Source organism: Leguminivora glycinivorella, chromosome 21, assembly GCF_023078275.1.
Source record: "Leguminivora glycinivorella isolate SPB_JAAS2020 chromosome 21, LegGlyc_1.1, whole genome shotgun sequence".
NCBI classification, from domain to species: Eukaryota; Metazoa; Arthropoda; class Insecta; order Lepidoptera; family Tortricidae; genus Leguminivora; species Leguminivora glycinivorella.
Genome location: NC_062991.1, coordinates 7,017,186 through 7,038,766, shown reverse-complemented (window position 1 = coordinate 7,038,766; position 21,581 = coordinate 7,017,186). Strand labels below are relative to the sequence as shown.

Genomic DNA, 21,581 nt, shown 5'->3' with positions numbered 1-21,581 from the left:
GAGCTTACCGTGGGCCCACAGATGTCATATATACCATAGATCAAGCAAACGTATCTACTTAGCGTGTCAAATGAACTCAGTGAAATCCACTGAGTTGTCCGTCTTTACTCGCAGCTTGCAGCTTTCGGGCGTCAATTTTTGTAAGTTGAAGTCAACCAAAACATAAAAAATGCTTCGTTACGTGATATTCAATTGCAACAACACAAAAATTATGAACAATTAAGAGCCTGAGACATATTTAAAATTACAGGCAAGAATCAACTTCAGTACAAAATTTGACACGCTCGGCCCCTATACAAATATATGAATTTGTTTCTTCTATCTAAATTAAGTTCTGTGCGTGGGCCTCAGTCAATCTGTGAAAGAATGTCCTATAATATTTATATTTATATGTATGTTTTACTAGGTAAAAAAAATAAGTTTTTTGGTTGAGATAATACCAATGAACAGCAGAAGCATTTATTATGTTAGGACTCACTTAAAAGTTTATGGCAACAATCTTTTGTTTCTGACCTGTGCAAAAATGTATAAAGCAACTAACGACTCTACCGTCTTTAAACTAATGTCTATGCTACAGCTCTATAATGATCCAGTCGCCTCGTGACAGCGTAGCGCATGTATAATCGAAAGGGCCGTTGATGAGCGCGGGAGAGCTTTTTTGTGCGTACGCGCACGGCCTTATGATAAAAATATGTCGCCGTATCGCTGATGGGGATTAAGTGTATGTAGATAGTTAGTTACATTGTTTTAGCGAATTGACCACTGATCAACAATTGACGTTAGTAGTAGAAGTCATTTTATAACAAAATAAATGATATACTACAAAAAAAAGCAGGAGAAAATATTACAAGAAAATTAAAAACATTTTTAGTACTCTAAAACTTCCTAAAAGCCCTTGTAATTATTGCTATGAAAGTAATTATATCGTAATGTTATGCACATACATACATACAATTATTACAACTGTCATAAATTTCTACAATTGCAGAAATATAAATGAAGATGCTATTCAACATCTTTATTATATAAGACAGTTAATTTACAAAAGCATCCAAAAACGAATAAAAAATCGATATCGATAAACAAGTTTTTTGTCGATATTTATTTTAAGACAGTAGACAAATTAAACGTATTAATGGATTTCTTCTTTACAGGTAATAATGGAGATGGAATGAATCGGTGACATTAAACTGTAAGTCTTTTTTGCATTAACGCAAAATAAATTTGACGTGAATTGCATTTTAATTTGTGTGTTCACCTTTACATCTTTATTACGAAGTTCGGAAGTTTTTCTTGATTTTAAGAGTGGGGTGAGTGCAAATGAAAAGATATCAATCTTAAATAATGTGTTGCACTATTTTCATCAAATTGATGACAAAATAAATAACGACACTTCATTACAATTATAAAATTTGTAAACTTCTACTTAATTAGTAAATATAATTTTCTGCTTAGTTTAATCATGTCTTGTTTATTGTTTTTTTCAGTTATTGTTATATTTGGTAAATAATAAACGAAGTAGTAGAAAACACAATATTATTATAATACAACTACCACTATTCAAAAGAGCAGTATTTAAATGGTTTACATAACATTATATATAATTATTTATAGTTATAATTTAATATTTACCTAAAGATCATTGACTATCAATTTATCACACAGAAGCCATACACTGACAAACCAACTGTAGATAAATCAAGCCAAAATAAACTTTATATCAATAGCCCAAGATCTATAGAGGGTATCTCATTCAAGTAGTCAACAGTAATGACGACCTGCGCTCGCGCACACTTTAATGAGGATAATTGGGACGGCAATTTCCTATTAAACAATTAGTTTGACACGTTACGTCTTTGTCTTTAACTTAGATCTTGGAGCGTTTTTTTTGTACGTATAGAAATTGACTTTTTTGTTTTTATAAAGGAAAGTTCAATGAGACATTTATAGTTCAATTAATTATAAGTACGTTATCAGTATAGTGTTATATGTGGTAAACATATAAACAAAGCTTGAATTACCTACTAGCCTATGCAAAAAGTTTCGTGTTACTTAGTCATTGAAACATGGATAGTTGTAAAATAGAAGACATGGTATCGGTCTTTATTAAGTTACACATTGTAGGTAAAACTGTAGAAAGGTTAGCAAAATAAAAACCATCCTTGAAATAAATTGTCAATTTGTTTTAAAATATCAAATAGACAAGAGCATGTGTATCAATAAATCATCGTTTGTCGTTAAAAAACAACATTTCAAACATGTCACATTCGTTTCAAAACTCAATATTTCTGCCAACCCGCTTTCAAAAATACGACTTATAAATACCTTTCTCTTAATAACAAGTTACAAAATGTTTCATTATTAAACACACGTTTTATTGCGTTTTGTTTACGCTTAAAGTAAACAAAGTAAGGCGTGTTTTCAGCGTTTTCTTACTATGTTACTAAGAAGGTCGTAAGTGAGTAGTGTAAAATATGAGTTGCCCTTTTTCGTTACCATGGTAGTATTATTAGTTACTTTGTGTGAACCCTTTGGTTCTCGTAAGTCACGCTTTTGCTGTTTTACGCGGTTGTTTACTGAATTTAACTGCCATTTTGTTATAAACTGACCTAAATATGGGTAAGCTTTTTAAGGTAAGGGTTCGTGATTATGTTTATATTGTGTTTGTGTACCTGCAAGTCGATTTGCTTCCCACCTTGCGATTTGCAGCGAACAGGAGGTTTGCTACATTTGATTGCTTAATAATATCTTAGGAGGTTTAGGTAAATATGTCAATTCTTCCTGTAGCTATAAAATATAGACACATTTTGATGATTGAGATACACATTAAGCTTCATTTACTTTTGCATATTCGATGAAAAGTAAGCGACAGATCTATTCGAATCTTTTCATTTAAACATTTTACAGTATGTGGTTAAAAAATTTAAGTAACACTTTTTGTTTTTATCTACAACGGTGAGTGTTCATCTTGCCCCAGCCATCATTTTACCTCACTTCACCCTCCATAGTTTCAAGCGCATGGGTATGATAATATTATTAGTTTTTTTTTATATATTAAAACTAAATAATAATAACGATATTATCAAAGCATTAACAAGTTATTAAGTGGTCGCATCGATCATGCTTGTCGGCGGCTGTCAGAATGTTTGTTCGTTTATCCCGAGCAAAGTTTGCTTTAACCGTGTACTTATTCACAAATATTAACCAAGTTAAATACTTATATTATTTGTTTATTTAACATTATTGCACGATTGGAAAAAAGGGTAGGCAGACTTAAATCCTTAAATCAGTATCTACCAGTCACGCTAAACAGAAACATTTTAGTAGAAAGTCGATATCACGGTCGATCAAATCTTAAGTATATGACATAGTTATTTCCTAGTTATAATTTATTATACACTAGAAAGAGACAAAAAGTAGCCTATGTCACTCTTCATCCCTTCAACTATCTCTACCTAAAAAATCACGTCAATTCGTCGTTTTGCCGTGAAAGACGGACAAACGAACAGACACACACACTTTCCCATTTATAATATTAGCATGGCTGTTAGTATAAAATACACTTAAAAATAATTTTTGAAAAATGAAATAGGCACTGTGTTATTAAATAAAACTATCATTCAGAAAATCTGTACCTAATCCACAGTAAATGAAAGATATTTTGTAAATCAGTTGAACAGTCGCAAAGCATATTTATATTGTGTGGTTGTGTGGTTGGACGACCGGTCTGGCGCAGTCGGTAGTGACCCTGCCTGCTGCGCCGCGGTCCCGTGTTCGAATCCCGGTAAGGGCATTTATTTGTGTGATGAGCACAGATATTTGTTCCTGAGTCATGGATGTTTTCTATGTACATAAGTATTTATATATTATATATATCGTTGTCTGAGTCCACAACACAAGCCTTCTTGAGCTTACCGTGGGCCTCAAGTCAATATGTGTAAGAATGTCCTAGAATATTTATTTATTTACACCTTAACACAATAATAAAGCAAAAATGTGTGTATTCAAGTGTGCCGACTGAATGAAGATTGCAATATCAATCAATTTTACACTTCAATAACAAATACGCGTCTTGCTTTTCAAATAATAACAATAAACAATGTGAGAAACCGCGAAATAGTCTGAGGAATATTACTTTACATTTGAAATGATTTGATAACGGATCGGTGGGAACGTAGCATTTTAAACTTGAGTGCAGTCACATCTCGGACACTGGCGATCAATATATGAAAGAGGCGCGTTCCTAGCACACATTCTAAGCTCGTGCAGGCGAACGCGTACCACGCTTGTATGAGTGAGATATGACAGGTCGCTGTTCTGTTTTTGACAGGCGGTAACTGAGAGGTAACCGAGAGGGGGTGGGCGGCACTTTCAGCGGCGAGCCTGAGTGGCCATACTGTACGATAGTACTCTTTATTATACTGTGGTACAGTCACCGGCATAAAGAAGTGATGGTTTCTGTACCTTGTCGCTTTTAATCGTTTGACGATTTCGTATGACATTTCAAACAAGACGTTAATGGGACAAGGTATAGAAATCATCTCATATTTATGCCGGTGACTGTGCAGTCAGCATTAAAAGTGTAAAACGACAAAAAGTATCTACTGCATCACTTGCTAATTAAGATTTTATCTTGGCTTCAGAGGTCTACAACAGTTTAACTGTGCTACGCATAGAGGCGTACAGACAGTCAAGCAAATCGTGTCACTAAAATAGGGCGCGACATTCAAGTTTTATAATATGGGATGATAAACCTTCATCCCTACTCATTTCAAATTTGCCGCCTGTTTTTGATCCGTAGTATTACAAAAAGACTAGGCCAAATAACTTTACACTATTTACATGATGGTCAATATGGACATATAACAAAAAAAAACCGGCCAAGAGCGTGTCTGGCCACGCTCAGTGTAGGGTTCCGTAGTTTTCCGTATTTTTCTCAAAAACTACTAAACCTATCAAGTTCAAAATAATTTTCCTAGAAAGTCTTTATAAAGTTCTACTTTTGTGATTTTTTTCATATTTTTAAACATATGGTTCAAAAGTTAGAGGGGGGGGGACGCACTTTTTTTTCCTTTAGGAGCGATTATTTCCGAAAATATTAATATTATCAAAAAGCGATCTTAGTAAACCCTTATTCATTTTTAAATACCTATCCAACAATATATCACACGTTGGGGTTGAAATGAAAAAAAATATCAGCCCCCACTTTACATGTAAGGGGGGGGTACCCTAATAAAACTTTTTTTCCATTTTTTATTTTTGCACTTTGTTGGCGCAATTGATATACATATTGGTACCAAATTTCAGCTTTCTAGTGCTAACGGTTACTGAGATTATCCGCGGACAGATAGACATGGCGAAACTATAAGGGTTCCTAGTTGACTACGGAACCCTAAAAACCATAAGTAAATAGGCCACAGAGGCACTTTTACACGTCAACATTACAATAAATAATATGGATTCAACAAAATTAAAAAGGTACCTACTTTAAATTAAAAATTACACATGGTGAAAAAAAAATACAAACTAATACAAAAAATTAAAAATAAAAACAACTAAAATAACTTTATAGTTGTAAAAGACTCTAGATTTCATAACGAAAGGTAATAAATGTACTTAATCTATTTTTTTTTCTCTTAGAGATGTCTCCAAGAGTCAGAATAAAAATAAACAAACAAGGACCGAACAAAGTGGCTCAATGTAATCTTACTCAAAATTAAAGTCACAAGTAGATATATAAAATTAACGGAGAAGTAACAGAACTTAATAAAAATTAATTAAATTGCAATTCATTCCCACGCATTTGCCTGTAATAAGAAATCTTTCAATAATATTGAAATAAGTTTTGCATTTCCCTCAATATCCGCTCGGAACGCCATTAGTACGCCGGACGTTCTACGTTTTTTTTTATTCCCGTTCCCTCTTGCAATACTATGTGTAATGTTCTATTTGGCTGCGCGGACGCATGTGAGGCGAGTGGGGCGCCACTGTTCGGTGACCTGTTAAGACGCTACAGGAGCGAAAATGCTAAAATGGAACCCTTTAAATTTGGGAATTTTAGTTAAATATACTAGTGTTAGTAACTAGATTTATCGAAAAAAAAATCCATTCCGAACAACTCAGTTAAAAGGTATTGCGAAAAAATCTTTAAAATATGTAGAGGTTCCGCTCTTGACTGTTAGTTGTTACCTCCTTCAAAACTTATCGTAACGAAATTTAGGAATCTGAAGTTTTGTTATTTTGGCACTTAAGACTTAATGGAGTGACACTGACAACGAAAGATGCCAATTTGTAAGAAACAATGGTGTAAATAGTTGACCATTTTGTACCTCTTTGCGTTATCCCAGCATTCTATAGTACTCTTTATTATACTGTGCCTCAGCTCATGGTCCGCTTTGACAACTAATCATTTCCAACTAAACATTTGGTTTCGGCGTCGTAAAAATAAAATAGGTAGTAGAATGAAACACAAACACAAAGTTGTATTTTAACGCCGAGTGTGGTCACTATTTATAGTTGAATATTAAAGGACAAAACACGTGTTTCCGAGCTAGTGAGGGGAAAAATAGTTTTGACGTCTTGTAATTTTCATAGAAAAATTATAAGTATTATGCCAGTAATTAAACATGGGTTTTCCTATCGGTCACAAAAACATCTGGAATTGTCATTAACCTTTTTACGATTTCAATTACTTTCAATGATAAATTTTAATGTAGAAGGGAAATTGTGATGTGTTATCTTTAACTTGTCTTGCTGTAAGGTGTTTTTACAAGTCCAGGGCAGGTACCTAGCCAACGTCACAAACTATTTCGCTCATATCATTACCGTAGCTCTATCGCTCGTCTGTAGTAGTGTGACAGAGCTACCTATAGTTGGGCATTTTTGCGAGAAGAATCACAATTTTTTTTTCTAAGGTAGGTAAATTTTATGTTTTTCCTACTCTGAATCACCCTTTCGATCTAGGACAAAAAACAAGAGACAAAAAATGTTCCCAAAATTTTCTATTATTTTGCATACTTTCCACTTTGTTAACCGCTGTACGTGAAAGTGTTTGAAAAATGGTAACGAAATTGAAAAATTAAATTAGGGACTTTTTTTGACCTAGTAGGATAAAAAGGGCTCGTGATTCTGAGTAAAAAAAAAACATTAAAGTTACCTATTTTAGAAAAAAAAAACGTTTTTGAATCTTTTATCGCGAAAATGCCCAGTTGCGTTTCGATGGCCAATTCACCACGTAGCGTCAATGATTGTAACTTTGGCTAGGCCGGCAGAGTGTAATGAACAAAAGTAAACATGTTCACTTAATAGCAATGTAGATAACATGTTATAATAAAGATATGTCAAAAAGCGTCTGCAATATATTGTAGTGGTATCTTTAACCTTTATATTGTACGATTCTTAAATTAAAATAATGTAAGTGATACATTTTCAGATAGTATTTTACGATATGCTGAATGCTGGTGCAATTATATTTCTATTACTTTTGCCTTTTAATAACGAAGAAACGTATTTTTATTTAACTCCAAAACGACATAACAAAAACTTTAAAAAAAAACAGAATATCGCACGCTGCTTCGATCGTGAACGCCATTCGCACTGTTTATGCTTGAAATAATAACCTAACAACAAAATTAAAATTAAAAAAAAAAACCTTACATACTTAGTCGACCGATTTTCATGAAACATGACTAAGAACACACCTGACTAACTCAGTTTTCAATCAATAAAAAACTAAATCTAAATCGGTTCATCCGTTCCGGAGCTACGATGCCAGACAGACAAACACTTCAAACTTATAACACCCCGTCGTTTTTGCGTCGGGGGTTAAAAAGAGACATCGACTCTCCGAAATATATCTCGCGAATGACTAAATACATGTAAGTTTTAAGCGTAAAAGTAAAAAAAAAATATCGTAATATTATTTATACATCTCACAACAGTTTAAATTCTTTACTACGTATCGTATTTATCCTAGAAATCTGATAACATAAACACAAGTCGCATCCCAAAGTACAAAGTCATACTAGGCGCTCGGAAAAATTCAAAAAGTATAATAAATAGTCCGTCGGCTGGTTTGATCCGTTCGTGGAAGCTGCGCGCGCGCTACCTGAATAAGGGGCAGTGAGTTGTGCGCACAGATATGTTATTGAGTCATACGTGTTTTGTACGTGTTTAAATATCTGTAGTACCTAAAAATGATGAGCACGTATGAAGTTATTAAGTGTTCTCTGTATACCCCTGGAAACAGGCGGCTCAAGAACAGTTTCAACTCCAAATGTCCTTTTTAATCACAAAAGAGGCCTTGCTTGATGTGCAAGGAAGTTTTTTTGGTCTCATTTCAGATAATGTATGAAGTTAGACCCTTTAGACATGGAATACCTTACCATATAATGTCGCTTGCCATAAAGCTCCTATAACTAGTAGTCATTATGTTAGCATATCAGTTATTATACAGAGTGGGGCCTGTAACAAAGGCGAAGAATTGAACTCTAGGCTATTCTCCTTATACTGATCAACATTTGTTCGGCGACTTTTAAAAATAACTTTTATTTTGATTTTTATCACCCTTGAAAGTTTTTTCTAAGAGGTAATGTATTGCGAATTCTGTTAAGTCTAAAGTGTGACAGACAACGTCAATGACAACAATAATGGCGTACATTGAAGCTAATATTTATTTTGTATGAAAAATTAAAAATTTAAAGACTTCATAATTTTTAAAAGTCACTGAACAAATGTTGATCAGTATAAGGAGAATAGCCTACAGTTCAATTCTTCGCCTTTGTTACAGGCCCCACTCTGTATGAACTAGATGATACTACTTTATACATGTATTTCGTGTCTGTGTCTCATCTATCTATACGTACTAATACTATCGTTTTTTTTTAATTTTTCTCTTAATTTCTTTCAAGTCTTAGGCTAGGCTATTTATAATACGAATATAAAAAAAATACAGAACCACTTACAAAACGGTTAAAAAACATATAAATATATTATAAAAAACCTAACCTAGGGTGCCGCCAGCAGCGGGGCAGGGCCCAAGCTGCCGGTGTTTAGGGCTGTAGAGAGAGGAACCGTCGGACTATCCGCGCCGTGTCCAAGATCACCGCCTTCTGCATTTGACCCTTGATCCAGCCACCTAGCGAGTCTCTTGAGATGTTGGTCGAGATTCTTCGCTATTTTTAAATTATTAACCTTTAGATATTTTTAGCGACTTCCCCTTAACTCATCTATTCTGTAAAATAATATCGATGAATCATTTATAACAGGATTACAATCTTATTGTACAACAAACAAATTACAAAAGCGACAACAATACAATATGACATGTGTACTTTTGTGAGAAATGTAAAGATTTAAACGTAACTAACTATAGAATGTTCCAGTCAAGAGGTTATATGGTAATGTATCTCATACATAAAAATGAACTATTTGGTTTCTTCGACTTTAAATTTTAATTTTACAGTTAGACTTATGGGTACCTAATTTTCCTTTGAGATCAGGCCCTCTGCAGGGCTAAGATTGGTGTAAGATTGATTGAAGCTAAGATTATGTAATCGCGACATAGACTACCCGTCCTTATCTCATTAATACAATTAGGAGAAGACGTGTGATCTATTATATGTTTCGGACAGATACTGTCACGCTAAGCATGTGCTAGCCCTGCTGAGATGAGTCGGTAGCATATTTTTTTTGTCACCAATCACTGTTAGAGAATATGCAAAAATTTTAAGGGTTTTCTACTTCACATTCTAGTGATTTTGATCAACTAATTGTAACTAATGAAGTGACTCTTATATTAGAAGGATACGATTAAATAAACATGAATGTGTAATGTGTATGGTTATGATATAAACCGTACATTGTGACGTCCCTGTGTTGAAACCTAGTAAAATTATATACTTACTTAAAACATTTTACACTATAATTTCATATTGACGTCAACTGCAACTAATTGACTAATAACTATACAAGAGTATTATTAGGGCCACTTGCACCAACGAAAATGGAGGGTTAACCCGGGGGTTAACCCACCATTTTATATGGAATTTGACAGATGACAGCCCAGTAACCCTGAGTTAAGCGATTGGTGCAAGTGGGCCTTATTGGATTACCACATTACCGCATGAGACAAAATAATTATCCAAGGATGGACAAACCCCTCCTCTTTTAACTACCACGATCAGAAAAGGGTGGTATTAATCGAAACCAATACCACAATGTACAATTCAATTACTCCAAATTACCTCTCAATTGAAACAAATTACATTAAACGTAATTGAATATCAACTAGTAAAAAAGAAAACATAAAAGTCATATCTCTCTAAGAAGTTGTAGTGAGTTGAAGCCTTCTGGCCCGAGAGGGGTACCTTGCGGTAAACCGTTCATGCTTAGTTTGCGCTCGGTAAAAAAACGTCCAAGTCCTATAAGAGTTCTAACCACAGCTAGCACGCGAGGAAGTGTGAATTGTGTTACGCGGTTTGCTGGAACAAAGGGCTTTTAATATTTAACCGACTTGGGATGGACTATTACTTTTGATAGATGCTGGTAGGTGGAATAAAGTTTGAACGTTTCTATAATAATTTTATCAAAGAAATTTCTAGCTTTGGACCAGTTCTAATAAATCCATATCAACTGATAGAACACATTCTGCAACTATTTTGATGGACTATCACAGATAAACACGACATTTGTACAGCGTGTCAGCATATAGTGACACAAAAACTATAGTGTAGTAAATAACTAATACGATATTATATGTAGATTTCCTTAGTCCCTATGGTAAAATAATAGTTCTAGATGTAATTAAGAAGGACCGTGCGTAAAGAAAGCAAAGTTTTAAAGGCAACGATGATCGTTAAATTATCGTAATATGCGATCGATCAATCTCAAAATCAGGCTTGTACTCATTATGCCGTAAAACTTCGAAAAAATCGTGTAAAGCTTACAGGTGAATAATTATCACTGCGTAATCATGTACCATTTCCATTATTAAAGCATGTTTCAAAACCGAACGAGAACTTACAGCAGGTGGTGAGTGAAAAAGTGCTTTAATCTTGTCACAAGTATGCAAAATACAGGTGCAGAAATCTTTGTTTAATTTTGGATTGGACCATCATCATTACGTAGCTGAATCTTTGATAGAGAACTTAAATCATGTATGAATTTGACGTGACGCTTCAATATAAAGCATCTGTCACCTGAAACGTTTATTTTTTATTTGGCTTTTCCGTTTGTTTTTTTTTCTTGGCTATGCCTACAATACAATAATTAGTATAAAAGTCTGCTTTCTGCTTCTTTCGTTTAACGTTCCCACATATTTTATCTTTAAAATTTTCAACGTGTCGTAACAGCCCGCATAAATCTCTGTCACAATTTATGTATCTTTCAATAATGTGCCTAGTTTAAACACAGACTAACTGCCCCACAATAAACATTGTATCGGTACGATTAGAAATCATTCGGTCTGTTCTACAACGCGGCATTATCCACATTCTAATTGCTACATTATCGAGTACGCGACTCGATTTATGTAGGTGTCGATTATCGATTCGAATTCGCAATCGGTTCGCATTCTTGCTTGTGCTGAATATGAACGTCACGGATTTGGTTTTTGGGCGAAGACAATCTTCGAACACATGTGAAGTTTTGTTACATTATTAAGTGGGGACAATTTTTTTGAGAAATTTTTGCTTCATTTACATAAGAGAAATATAATACAATTTCTTCAATACCTAATTATTTCTTTATCTATTAGAATTATCCATATTTGGGACTTCATCCAAACAAATATTGAATTTTTAAATAGCTTGCGTCAACTACAAACTTTTAGGAGTTAGTTACTTTTACAGTTAATATTCCTTTTTTTTCACCTGGCACTGACACTAACACAAACGTCATTGTTCTTCAAAATAAACAATTAACTTTGACTAAAACGTTGCATTTCTCCGCCGTCCCTTCAAATTCTTTACTCAAAACTTTTCCGCTGCATCTTTAACTCAAAACATCAAGTTCACCTCTGTTTCATGAATACTTGTGACGTTTTTTCTTAAAATTCGGTTTAGTGTCGCATACATTAGCTCCTGTTGTCTCGGTCACTAAACATGTTTAGAAATGCCACTGATTCGTTATGGGTAAAGGATTGTATGTCAAACATGGTTAGCTACCGGTTGCTTTGGTTTTGAAGATCTTTATTCTACTGATACTTCGTTGGGACTTGTCACTTGGGACTACGGCATAGTAAATTGATAACGGGACGGATGATATTTACCTACTTCAAATTGTTCGCATGAACTTTGTAAACGCTGATTGATGAAGAAAGTTCTATACGTTTATAAGTAAGGTTTTGTTCTCCATACCCTTTATTGTTTTATAATTACAGTTTAATACAATAACTATTATATATTAACTACATATGTACAATTATACTTTTGTTCATTGGTTTTGTGACATTAGTTGTTTATAAAATATATCTATGGGATATAATATTGAACTTTATTACGCAGCAATCATAACTTATTAACCAGACGATCACATCACAGCCTTTGAAATCAAAATTGATTCACCCGAAAAATATTTTTTACCGATGTGCTTACTCCATTGCCGTACCGAATTTTTGAGATTGCCAACATTTGTTGACTTTCATTATATTTCTAAAGGCAACTCAATAATAAATCAATTGAATACTGTATGCGTTTATTTATAAAACCAATAACAATAAATAATCTAAATACGTCGGCGCCATACCATGAATCAATACAACGTGAACTTGAATTTGGCTCTCATCCATAATGAGAGGAGCAGAAAAACTTTTGATGTATGAGAGAAAACAAAATATATTGTATGTGAGAAAACATAAAGATATATGTAAAGAACAGAGTGTTGAGTGTTGACTGGTGTTAGTAGAAAAACAGATTTTTAAATTTGTTTTGTATAAAATTGAGAGATACAGACAAAGACATTGATTTTCAAGATATTGACTGGCTATCAAAGTGGTGAATATCAAAAAATTTGCTGTAAGAATTAGTTTTTGTTAAAAATCATATATGGTTTGCAATTTTTTTTTAGAAATTCGCGATGCTCAAAACACTATTAATTTATGTTTGATTTTATTGCTTTAGACCAAAGAGCATCGAGTTTCGAGTGTTATAGAGAGTTACTGTCAAAGTAGATTGTGCGTGCATAGATTGCCATCTCTCAACACAGGCTTAAAACTTTTGAACGTCAGATTAGACAATTTGGGCCATATTCTTAGCTTGATATGTGTTAAAATGTCAAATATGAATATTAGCGCCATCCAGCCGAGCGTCCCCCAAGGTGTAACGCCATCTACGCCACCGTACCTTTTTCTCTATGGATTTGAGGTACGTTTTTAGGGTTCCGTAGTCAACTAGGAACCCTTATAGTTTCGCCATGTCTGTCTGTCCGTCCGTCCGTCCGTCCGTCCGTCCGTCCGCGGATAATCTCAGTAACCGTTAGCACTAGAAAGCAGAAATTTGGTACCAATATGTATATCAATCACGCCAACAAAGTGCAAAAATAAAAAATGGAAAAAAATGTTTTATTAGGGTACCCCCCTACATGTAAAGTGGGGGCTGACATTTTTTTTCATTCCAACCCCAACGTGTGATATATTATTGGATAGGTATTGAAAAATGAATAAGGGTTTACTAATATTGTTTTTTGATAATATTTATATTTTCGGAAATAATCGCTCCTAAAGGAAAAAAAAGTGCGTCCCCCCCCCTCTAACTTTTAAACCATTTGTTTAAAAAATATGAAAAAAATCACAAAAGTAGAACTTTATAAAGACTTTCTAGGAAAATTGTTTTGAACTTGATAGGTTCAGTAGTTTTTGAGAAAAATACGGAAAACTACGGAACCCTACACTGAGCGTGGCCCGACACGCTCTTGGCCGGTTTTTTTAGACTTTATCCGTCTATACGGAGTTACATATGTCTTTGCTTTAGACAAATGGACACTTAAATAAGTTGAAATATTACCATCTTATTTGTCACGAAGTTGAAACTTGAAATCCTCTTAATTCACACCAATTAACAGAAACACGATAAATAAAACTCATTCCGACCTCCGCATAAAAGTAAACTTCTCCTAAATTAAAGTTTCACCTCCAAATTTTACGGTCGACTTTATATTCCGAAGCTGCTGGTTTTATATTCTACTTCCTTCAGCCGTGTCTGGAATACTGTACTCCAAATATGGACTACTTTTCTAAAACACCCAAAATTCTTATATCTGTTCAAGTATAAGCCTTAATCCTTTCTTAAAAGAGGTGTTACTTTATGTTTTGTCTGCAGAGTTAAGTTGGCGATAGTTCAGGCGTCAAGTCATTAAGTAGTCAGCGCCTAAAACTAATAAAAAAGTGGAAAACATAAATAAAGGTTCGCCGTGAATGAAAATAGCGATGCGTCGGCAATACTGAATAGGTCGGCTAATAGTCTATTCGTTATTTCTTGTTATATCCTGTCAATGTCACTTTATTTCTATTTATTTTATCTAATAACTATAAATAAGAGTAGAGTTTATTTTTATTGCCCACCGTGTAATAGGCAGTCTAGACATTATGTTAAAGAAACTTGCTTTTAATACTTAAAAGACGGGCTTTAGAAATAAACACGACAATAAAGTTATAATTAAAATATTAAATGCGGTTTTTAATACTACACAATTACACATGCCGTACCTATAACTTCAGAATTTTATAATACACGTTCTCCGATAGTAATAGAGGTAATATTATGTACTTTAACTTAGAATACTTATATTTTATCATTTTTATATTAAGTTAAGTCAGCAATTATTAGGTTACGACTTCGTAATTTACATAGATAATATTATTCATAATGATTCTAGTGGGAATATATAAAATACTTAATTTATTTCGTTTATCAACTGCTGTACTTGCATTTTGCATAATCAATTCTCGTTCAAAATTGGATTACAATGTTACCAACTTAATTACTTAAATAAGGCCTGATTTAGACGGCGTACGAACTCGCATGCGATTTTAGTTACATTGCGAGCTGTTGGTTACATACAAATTTGCACAGCTATCAAATACCGCAATATAATAAAACTCGTATGCGAGTTCTCGTACCGTCTAAATGGGCCCTAAGTCAGTTCGACCACAAAATACATGTGTGATTAGGTTATTCCACAGCACAAGTTTCGTCAACAGTTGCAACAAACTTTTGTTTTCGCTCACATTTGTCTTCGTTCAGCATGTTCAAGTCAATATACTGTCACATTTTACTTGAGCACACGTAGAAGGGTTGGTCTATTGTGATATATGGTGCAGTGCGATGCACAGAGAATGTTAAGTGGAGTTGAAAAGCTTAGCCGCGAGCTTCCGTCTGCGGGGCTAACGGCTAAATTATACTAATACCGCTTACTTACCTTAATAGTAAAAAGTCGTGTAATGTTGTTCTTATCTTGTAAAAGAACTTCGCAGTAGTTATAAGAGACAAGTATATAATATACTAGCTTTTGCCCGCGGCTTCGCTCGCGTTAGAAATAGACAAAAAGTAGCCTATGTCACTCTCCATCCCTTCAACTATCTCCACTTAAAAAATCACGTCAATTCGTCGCTCCGTTTTGCCGTGAAAGACGGACAAACAAACAGACACACACACTTTCCCATTTGTAATATTAGTATGGATTACGATACAGTAGCTAAGATACGATGAAGTTAACGTCAATTATGTTGTAGAATTATTATATATCGATTAAATTTAAACGTTTTCACACTTTTTAGAGTTTCAAGGTGTACAAAGATTTACCCCAGATTACTATGCCGTATCACATCTCTGAGTGAACATTAGCGAAATACATCAATTTAATCCAGACTCGCTACTCTTCGAGTAAAGTTTTGCTATTCCATCAATACGTTATTAAATTGATACAAAGTTTGTTTAGTCACAATGTACGAGGACCTTTACATATACTAATATTATAAATGGGAAAGTGTGTGTGTATGTTTGTTTGTCCGTCTTTTACGGCAAAACGGAGCGAATAATTAACGTGATTTTTTAAGTGGAGATAGTTGAAGGGATGGAGAGGGACAGGGACATAGGCTACTTTTTGTCTCTTTCTAACGCGAGCGAAGCCGCGGGTAAAAGCTAGTTTATTATACAAGTTGAGCCAATCGAAATTGGTTTTCTGGCTTTGCCTTCGCCTTCTAGATTTAATGTGTCCAATATAATCGCCCCTTTTCGATCCTATCGATTCTCCTTTCTGCCAAACTAACATATTTTAAGCCTGTTTTTTAGTCATACCCAAGGTTAATTTGCAAACAGTCTACAAACTAGCCTAATCATTTAATAAGCCAATTCACGTTCACCACACGCTCCCGCGCAGGGCCGCGACTAATGACAGCTAACGCCATTGTCTACCAAGACTTATTGCTAATGTCGCAGCAATGGCTCCGTGTGGAGGAGGCTTAATGGCGAATTTAGCGGATTTGGTGCGCGAGCGCAACGCGCATAATTAAGACGGTAGATGGCGCGAAATCGTGGTTTCATAGAAACTTAGACCTCGTTTTCCTCCCTGTATGTTGGAACATCAATATGTTATTGGAATATTTTGATACAATTAGATGCATATTGACTAATGCGTATGACTACATGCATACAAGAGCAACTGCAACTGTTTTTAGAAAGGAGCATAGATATGATCAAAATACATCAAAATTGTGTAATAATTGTTTACATAGTACATACTTAGGTTAGTGAAGTAAGAAATGTCTCAGTTTACATGTAATATTTTGCCTGGTACAGGCTTCCCGGCTGGAGGACAGAAACAATATTAATTTCTCATAATTTAAATAATAAATAAATAAATAAATATTACAGGACATTATTGATAGATTGACAGAGTCCCACGGTAAGCTCAAGAAGGTGTGTTGTGTTGCAGGTACTCAGACAACGATGTATACACGGTGCTCGTGAGCATTGCGAGAGACTTTAAGAACATATTCCTGATCCCATTTTAAGAATAAAATGTCATATACACTTTTCTACATTTCGCCTAGTTTCAGAGTTATGACCAATTGAAAAAAAAAATATTTTCTTATTGCTACTTAGTACAAAAGGCTTTTTAACGATGTTGATGCCATTATGGAGAATTAGTCTCACTATCCTCATTGAATTCATTGATAGATGTCCAAAAGTACGAAATAAAAGTTTTAAAAAATGTGGTTTTCAGAAAAAAAAACGTCAAATTTCATTTGAAGTGCTAGTTTTATGAACAACATTTACTTTTTATGTAAAAAACATTCGAAAACAGTAAAAAAAACATTAAAAAAATTTTTTTTTTGCCAATATTTCCTCATGTGAATTAAAAAAAATATTTCCTTTAGCCTCAGAAATGCGTGGTTAAAATCTCTCGCAATGCTCACGAGCACCGTGTATAATATACAGATATAAAAACATCCATGACTCAGGAACAAATCTGTGCTCATCACACAAATAATGCCCTTACCGGGATTCGAACCCGGGACCGCGGCGTAGCAGGCAGGGTCACTAGGTCACTACGCGCTAGGCCAGACCGGTAGTCACAATATCAGGTCGTCATTTCAATATCAGAGAGGAAAATGAGGACTAGGATTGTATGAACAAGTTGTCGTCTCCTTTTCTCTTAACATTGATTTGTTATTGAATTTAAAATAGTCTATGCTTTGTGTTTAAAGAAAAAAGGGGGTAAGTGTAGTGGGGTTATAGGGACTTGTGATGTTTTCATGTAAAATGGTGACCGAATTCTTGGCAAATCGACGGTTGCAAGTTGTACTTTATGTTGTGTTAGTATAAATGTAATAACATAACATACCATTCGTCGATAGCTTCGAAAAAAACGAATGCAATAAATTTAGAATAGAATAGAATATTTTTTATTCGAAAGCACACAGATAATAATAGTTATTTGTTATACAAGGGGGCAAAGTTGTATTTTAACGCCGAGTGTGGAATTGAAAAACGAGCAAGCGAAAGGATTCCATAGTTGAACTACGAGCGAAGCGAGTGGTTCGAGAATAGAATCCTGAACTTGCGAGTTTTTTAACACACGAGAAGTAAAATACATTTGCACCCGATAGTAACACAAAACTTTTCCCCTCACTATAGAGAGGAAACTACAACGCGTTTATCACTGCTTCCAGTAGTTCCACCGGTGGTAAATCATCTTTATTACTAGATTCACCTACTTTTATCAATTTTAAAGCAGTTAATTTGACTTTATTCAAGGTCAAATTACTTTACCCACTAGTGGATAAAATGTGTTTTTACCCGCTGGTATTAAAGGACAAAACACGTGTTTCCGAGCTAGTGAGGGGAAAACAATTTTACACTGACATAGAATAGTAATAAAGAGCCACGAAATGGCCTCACCTCAGCATATTGCTGGCGACTTCCAGCGCAGCTGGTCTTCCGGTGAGACCATTAGGTGAGAAAATTCACGGCATTTCAAAGATGTTTTTTGAAAAAGATGGGCCTAGAATGACTTGTACAAAAGCTATGATATTTTCTGTCAAACGTGAATAGTATGCATTTTATAATCCTGCGACGAGACATAAAAGTAGGTATATGTTTACATTGACAAGTCATGTGTTTACATGAGCTACACATATACAAGTAGCACATGGAGTATTTTAGAGTGGTCTGACTATCACCTCAGCCCACCTTCAGATCTCATGTTAAAGTCCACTTATTTACAAGAAAATCTGAGTTAATTGTTTTATTATTTGCTGTCAACAGTTAATTGGCGTCACCAAGTAAAGACTAGCAATAATTATAAGGTAATTGCAATAAAATACTTCAGTCCCAGAAATAATGATGTAACTCGAACAAATTTAATAAGTAATACGACTCAAAAAGAGAACCTTCGAGCTTCGTGAGCGTTCAAAAAAGTCTTGCTATGTTTTAAGAAAGTTTAAATTTGCAAAGCAGACTTGTATAAAAAAAGTCATAAAGAGTAATGACATATTCGCTCCAATTTTCACGATTGTTATACATTAAATTGCAGCAGGAACTTTATTCGCAATTCCGTAAAACTTACTGTAAAGAGTGAGCAATTATATTCATTAAAATTCTGTGATAATTGTTGGGAATAAATGAGGGGAAGTAATATAAAAGTTTGAACTATGACGCAAAATACGCAGGTGACAGTTATTTATTTCACCGAAAAGAGTCATTTGCAAGAAAAAGGAACAGTTGGGGCACGTGTAAAATGGGATAATTTACTGAAGTACCTAAAACATTTTGCTGTAGAAAATTTCACCTGCAATAATAGGTCACCTGTGGCCTTTTTTACCGCAGGCGCGCAGTGACAATTGTCGCCCGGCGACAGTAACGGCTCGGCCACGACATTGGTCTAAGCGCGACAGCGGTGAACGGCGGCCATACATTGGAGCGAGACACAGCGATGGGACTTTTCATTCGCACGTATGGCTGCCGCTCACCGCTGTCGCGCTTGTCCAATGTCGTGGCCGGGCCGTAACACTTCCCCGTCTATGGCCTGTTCAACAAGGAAATGCTGATCGTGCTTCCTCACTTTTTTGTATTAGACGGTGACATTTAAAAGTTTTAAAAATACCTATATTCAATTTAAAATATTTAGGTAACTGGTGACCGTAGAGCTGGCGACTTCCTCGCACAACATATCAGCATTGCGATACAGCAAGGAAATGTCGCTAGTATCCTTGGTACAATGCCTCAAGGGCCTATTTTAAACATTAGCTAGCTTTTAATAAGTTTAGTCTTAGTTTCTTATATAATTATGTAAATATGTTCATGTAAATAAAGAAAATAATAACACACAAAACATAACATGTAAATATGTTCATGTAAATTTGGTTTTAAGGCGCTGTATGTAGGTTTTTACAATAAATGATTTTATTATTATTCCCAGTATTTATTTTATATCTTAGGCTAGGCTGTTTATAATATGGATATAAAAGTAAAATACAAAAACACATACAAAACAATATAAAAAAACATATAAACACATTATAAAAAACCTAACCTAGGGTGCCGCCAGCAGCGGGGCAGGGCCCAAGCTGCCGGTGGTTAGGGCTGCAGAGAGAGGAACCGTCGGACTATCCGCGCCGTGTCCAAGATCACCGCCTTCTGCATCTGGCCCTTGATCCAGCCACCTAGCGAGAGTCTCTTAAGATGTTGGTCGAGACTCTTCGCTATGAGACCGTTCGCTGAAACGACTATCGGAACAATGATCGTTGAATCAACATCCCACATGGCGGTTATCTCGTGAGCCAAGTCTAGGTACTTACTGGACTTGTCCTTCTCGGCTTTCACGAGATTCTCATCATGGGGGATGGTGATGTCAACGAGCACTGCCCGGCGTTGCAGTCGATCTATTATCACAATGTCAGGCTTATTGGCTACAATAGTCCTGTCAGTGATAATAGATCGATCCCAATAGAGCGTGGCACGACCATTTTCAAGAACTGGCGCAGGTAAGTACTTGTAGTACGGTACTTCGCGGTCCACAAGGCCGTATTGAAGAGCAAGTTGCTGGTGAATAATCCTGGCTACGAGATTATGTCTGTGCAAGTACTCGCCGTTAGCAAGATGAGAACAACCGGAAATGATATGCCTGAGTGACTCTCCGGGACGGCGGCATGCCCGACAAATGTCGACCGTACCGTCCTTCAGGATATATTTCCGGTAGTTGTTCGTCATCATAACTTCGTCCGCAATTGCACAGGCAAAACCCTCGGTTTCTCCGAAGAGGTCCCCGAATCGTAACCAGTTCACCGATGCGAGTAGGTCTACATCGGGTCCCGTGAGGGCCTTGTAGAACCGCCCGTGTAGCTGCTTGCTCTCCCATACCGCCCTGCGGTCCGCAGTACTTAGTACCACAGGTTTGCGCCAGTTCTCTTTCGCCAAGGAGAGCGGCGTGAGGTTTCCGTCAACTGCCACCACATCACGATGCATCCCACACTCGTTGTTAAGGAAGTAATTCCTGAGATTGTACACCTCACGGTTGTGGAGATCTTTGGCGTTTAGGAAGCCTCGACCTCCGCACTTCCGTGGGATGTACAATCTCATAACAGACGAACGCGGGTGTAACATACGATGTGTGGTAAGCAGTGAACGGACCCTCCGATCCAGGGCGTCCAGCTCAGTCTGGGTCCACCGTAGTATGCCAAAGGAGTATGTGAGTAGAGGCATTACCCAGGCGTTAAAGGCGCGCACTTTGTTGCCTCCTGACAAAAGACTGTTAAGGACTTTTGTGAGCCGACTGAAAAAGCGCTCCTTCACCGACCGTCTAATGCCAACATCCTCAATACCCAACGACTGTGACATACCAAGGTACTTATAGGTTTCTGATTCAGAGATAGATCTGAACGACATCGTCTCAGAAAGTTATTATTATTTCTCTTTATTCATTTTAATTCTTAGGCTAGGTTTTATAATATGATTATAAAAGTAAAATACAAAACCACATACAAAACAATACAAAATATATAAACACATTATAAAAAACCTAACCTAGGGTGCCGCCAGCAGCGGGTCAGGGCCCAAGCTGCCGGTGGTTAGGGCTGCAGAGAG

The 21,581-nt window shown here is 35.6% G+C and overlaps 1 protein-coding gene across 1 annotated transcript in view; it reads left to right on the top strand.

The window, feature by feature from the left end:
* LOC125237395 (zinc finger protein GLI4) overlaps positions 1 to 21,581 on the top strand; it is a 179,662-nt gene that overhangs the window by 52,870 nt on the left and 105,211 nt on the right. Inside the window, 1 exon segment of the mRNA XM_048144430.1 lies at positions 1,155 to 1,192. The gene's annotated coding sequence lies outside the window, so the exon portion shown is untranslated.